The sequence below is a fragment of the Euprymna scolopes genome, chromosome 28, assembly GCF_053919585.1.
Source record: "Euprymna scolopes isolate OS-2025 chromosome 28, ASM5391958v1, whole genome shotgun sequence".
Classification (NCBI taxonomy): Eukaryota; Metazoa; Mollusca; class Cephalopoda; order Sepiida; family Sepiolidae; genus Euprymna; species Euprymna scolopes.
This window is the reverse complement of record NC_136509.1, coordinates 83813905-83819161: the sequence shown is the minus strand read 5'-3', so window position 1 is coordinate 83819161 and position 5257 is coordinate 83813905. Positions and strand designations below refer to the sequence as shown.

The following is a 5257-nucleotide window of genomic DNA, read 5'->3' as shown; positions in this document are numbered from 1 at the left end:
AATACGCTCGGGCAGCGGGCACGTCGTAAAAATTGAGCGACTTATGTCTTTTTGATAATAATACGCTAAAAAAAAATAATGATAATAGAAAGACGAAAATAAAAAAATATATATATGGCGGGGGGGGGTCGCTCGTACACGTGAACCGAAATGCTTTAAAATAAAACAAAATAATCACGTCGGATCAGTGTAGTTAAGCGATGTCAGTATTAAACGGGTGACCATGATTTTTGTGTTTTGTTTTCGTATTTCTTTACCTAAGATATACATGTGACTATTTTTTTCGGCTATCATCATCGCCCAGATTTATAAAACTTTTTGTTTTGGATCGCATTCTCTTCTGGTTTGCCAATTTATTCGTATTTTAAAAATAATCCGCAATAATACCACACACACACACACACACACACACACACACACAACAAAAAAAATCAGAAAAAAAAACAAATTAAAAAAAAAAATTAATATTTACACGGTAGATTAATTTTCCTTGTCACCGCTATTAGAAAACAATAAAGAGTACACTAATCAATAAAATTAGGCAGTTATTTTGGAAGCTAATCGCTTCAATATACCCGATACCCGATTAAGCTACTTAGAACAACGTTGATAAAAACCATCCAGTTCTCATTACACACAGTAAAACGCTTTTACACTGCAGTTAGAAAATTACTGCTGATGTTGAAATTATAAATACTATTAAGTTAGAAAAAGGTCACCGCGTTCTCCCATATGGTCTAGTGGTTAGGATTCCTGGCTTTCACCCAGGCGGCCCGGGTTCGATTCCCGGTGTGGGAACGTAATTTTTTTTTTTTTTTTAAATTTTTATTAGCCTTTGTATTCAATGAAAACTCAACTCCTTTATGATCAAAACGCATTTTATACTTAATATTTTCTTTGAGGATTATGTTGAACTTTTCAGCTTTAAGATAGCTGTTCTTAAAACAACAATGGCTCAACTGGATTAGTTCTAGTTTTGTGACCATTTTGGTTCAATTGGCTAGGAACTGTTCTGATACTACGCTTTTTTTCTCCTCCACTGTCCGAGGACGGAAAAGTGATGTGTAGTATCTGTTCTGCTTCCATGGAAGCTGTTTAATTCTCTCCCACTGCAAGAATTAGACACCAGGGTCGAAAAATGGGATTGACGGGGGGGGGGGTATTCTGACCTGCAAAAGTGCCTGGGTAGCCCCGTCGGCATTCCCCGTTGAAGGTGCCTCAGACAATTAGCAATAAACTCACCCTTTTAACTTCTAAGAAAGGGTGAACCTCCTAGAATTGCACAAAACTAAACTCCCACCGTAAAATCAACAGGGACCAGGTCATTACAGGAATGACCTAATCTCTGTTGATTTGGTGGGGGGTGGGGGGCAGGATAAAAATCCCTAATCACTTAACTTGTGCCCTTTTGTACTTCCGGTTTCCCAGACTAGTAACAAAATACTCCCCACCTTTACTGTTGATTTCACTATATAATTTCTAATAGCGTCCGTCTTGTCCCGGGACACTTATCTGTGATATTCACTTTCTGCTAACATTGAGAAATTTAAATGTAACGCAAACAAGCATCTTTGTGTCCGATTCCCCAACCAGGATAAATCATATCAACTTGCATCTGGCTACAGTATCCCCTTCGCGTTTCAGTAGCAAAGAGAAAGGGAGAGAGAAGACACAGGCGGAAAGGATAGGAAAAGGAGAGAGAGAGAGAGAGAGAGAGAGAGAGAGAGAAGGGAAGGCGGGAGAGAGAGAGAGGGGGGGCTAATACATCACAATATAGTCTGATTTTGTCAAATCCTTTTAATTTTAATGGAATGTTGGACACTAGTGCACTTTAGTTCACCGAAGTATTTTAGACATAGAGGGTAGGGCAGAAATAACAGGTTTTTTACAGAAACATAACATAGACATCACACACGAAAGATATATTCTACACTTGACCAACATTTTTTAATAAATTATCGAAACAATTATCTTATTTTCAATAAAATTTTAAATTTCATGATTAAAAATTAAAAAAAAAAAACACCTGTTATATTTTAGTTCGGCCCCACCTTGTACTAGCGAAAAGGGGAGGGGATAATCCAAAATTGAAGTAAAAACAGGGTTTTTAGTTTTCTTCCACTGCAAAACCTTAGACGCCCCGGGTCGGAAAGTGGGATTGAGAAGTCGGTGCCCCACTGCCCAAATAGAGTGGTTGAGAGCAATCTGACCTGCAAAAAGTGTGGGGGGGGGCAGCACCGTCGGCATTCCCTAAGTCAGGGCGCCTCAGGTGATTAGCAATAAACTAGCCCCTGTCTTAAAGAAAAATAGCAAGAGGGTGGACTTCCTAGAATTGCACAGAACTAATCCCCACCCCACCGCAAAATCAAGTCGAGACAGAGCATCAATATACGAGGGGAATGAAATTATGCAAATTAACATTTACAAAATTTATTGTTTGGAAACAAAGAATACAAGAATTATTTCTTTATTCTATAAGGTTTCAAAAATTGTGTGTGTGTGTGTGTGTGTGTGTGTGTGTGTGTGTGTGTGTGTGTGTGTGTGTGTGTGCGTGCGTGTGTGTGAAACCTTTGACTCTGCAGCTACAGTCACAAAATTATAACATCGTATCTCAAATAAGAGGGAGAAGGAAGCGACCCTTTATCTAGGTAACCTCCTGCTCGAACTGTTACGGGTTGTATCATAGATAAACCTCTACAGCCCTGGCGGTCCAGTAATACGTTGAGATTATGTTTAGCTTTTTTTTTTTTTTAAATTATGAAGTAATTTTGAGAGAGAGAGAGAGAGAGAGAGAGAGAGAGAGAGAGAGAAACCGAGAGAGAGAGAGAGAGAGAGAGAGTCAAATACTTAATTTGAGAGAGAGAAGGCAAGAGAGAGAGAGAGAGAGAGAGAGAGAGAGAGTCAAATACTTAGTTTTAAAGTCTATTGCTTTCTAAAATCTCTGGTCGATTTGCAGCATAATTAATACGTATGCCCCTATTTATAATGCCTCCCCACGGGACAGAGTTAGACACCAGGGTCGTTTTTTAATGTGGAGAAAAGGAACAAAAAATAAAAATTGTCTCAGTCAGGAAGGATTTCTCCTCCACTAACAGAGAATTAATACGTATGTCACTGTCTCTGTCGTCATGTCTAACGACATATCCGACTAAATGTAATCAACTTCCTTTCTCACAAATTTAACTTAACAAATTTATCTTTATAAAAAAAAAAGTAAACCGTTTTAATCCTTCGTGACACCTTGTACGACCTTCTAGAACTGCACAAGGCCATATTTCAACCCTACAGACAAGTCACCTCAACAGTGAGGTAGACTCTAACGGTCTGATTTTGGTATGAAGTAACCCCTAACTCTTACTCTGACCTTAACCCCGGAGGGCTGGTCAGCATTAAATATTATTGGATCACCATCAAGTGTGGCCAGTCTTGTTTTTTTTTTTTTTTTTTTTTTTTTTTTGCACAGTGTTAAATGTCTGTTCGGTTGCGTTCAGTGAGATAAATATATGACCTATTTTGCAAAATGTAATTTTGGGCTATAGTGTTTCATAACTGACCCGTGGTAATTGCCTAAACGGAAAAACGATATATTAAATGGAAACGAGAAGATTGTGAATTGAAAGGGGTCAGGGTCGCGTAAAAAAGAAAACAAAATAAACAAAAACGATGGCTTAAACCAGTGATCCATAGAAAATGAAAAATAAAAATAGAATTGCTTATATTCGCTTCTCTGTACAAGCATGACATGGTAACACACATATATATAAAGACTTATTCTATTTCATGGAGAAACGTCCCTGCTAGGTGATTTGGTTACACACAGACCAATCAGATCATAGGGCGTGTTGATTTCGTCTGCTTTCTGGATAACTACTTTGGTCTCTTCCAGTATAATATAAGATTTGTTCATTTTCGTATTATTTGGATTGGTCGGACTACTGTTCTCATCTGGAGTGTCATTTTCACGACGTTTTGGCCGATGTAACCTCCGACTTTCCTCAAGTGTGTAGACATTGAAAACAATCGATGAGACGGTTCGGAAAAAAAAGTGGAACACCAGTCCGCATGCAGTGTTATAAATTGAGCGCTTGTCTCGGACGCGGGAAACTTTTTAAGTGCACATTACATGGCGCTACGGAGAGGATTTATTTCTACAGGACATATTTTTACCGGATTAGTTTGTTACGGAAACTGAAATAGTAATGGCGTCAGTACAACGTCATGACGAATATTACTTACAACTAGTTCAGTAGTTGGTATATTTACATAAAGAATACAACGAGCAAGAAAAATGTGTTGAATCGGCCGTACACTAAAAAACCGAACAGACCTATGATCAAGGATTGTTACACCAACAGAGACTGGGCATTATTCATTAACACATGGACTTGGTACAAATAAATGTGAGGTTTAACCGACCCCGCGAAAATACGCAATGAAATAAGAAAGGCTTGCTCGAACGAGGTAAACAGATTTTTGTTCGAACTACTAGAGCCAGAAGCTCTTGATATAGCCACAAAAGAACAGTTACTACGGTATATAAGAATATTTGTGGTGAATGGCCTACATCAAGAGGTGCATGCACATAAATTCCACAATACGAGACAGCAAGAAGGGGAGGGTTCTGCGCAGATTTTAGCAAAGCTACGGTTCCAAGCGAGGTTTTGTAATTTTACTGTCCAGTATACTAACGAGAGCTGCTGACTTACTATAAATTATTCGGAGGACATGATGGCTGACCAACTAGTAGCTGTACTTGCAAATACAGAATACCAGTGCAAGTTGTTGCCGGTCAATATTTTGACAGCAATGGAACAGAAATTTTACAGACTGGTTAGTCTAGAGACAATGGATACGTCGACTCCTCACTTGCAGAGCATCTAAATGAGCGTTCGACGTTTGGCTCCATGAGGCCCGAGAAGAATCCATCTCAGGAGGGGGAGGAACCGAGAACCCCTCAAAATAAACCGTGTGATGGGTGTGGGAGGACATCACACTCACATGGGACGGAAGAACTGTCCGGCAAGGGAACTCAGATGCCATTATTCTGGAATTATTGGAAACCCACGAAAAGCGTGTCGAAAACCAGAAAGGTCGATAACCGAGTCAACGGGTGATTCAATATGACACCAGTCAAAAATACTTAGCAGCAGAGGAGGAGGAAGACTAGCGTTTTGTGAACAAAAATTGAAATTAGCAGCAATACCACATCTTGCAATGAGCAGAGGTAGATTCAAAAGAAGCCCCCCCCCTCGAATCG

General features: G+C 39.3%; 1 non-coding gene across 1 annotated transcript; it reads left to right on the top strand.

The window, feature by feature from the left end:
- Window positions 1-726: 726 nt before the first annotated feature.
- Trnae-uuc (transfer RNA glutamic acid (anticodon UUC)) lies at window positions 727-798 on the top strand. The gene has a single exon. It is a non-coding gene; the product is annotated as a tRNA-Glu (tRNA).
- The last annotated feature ends 4459 nt before the right edge of the window (window positions 799-5257 follow it).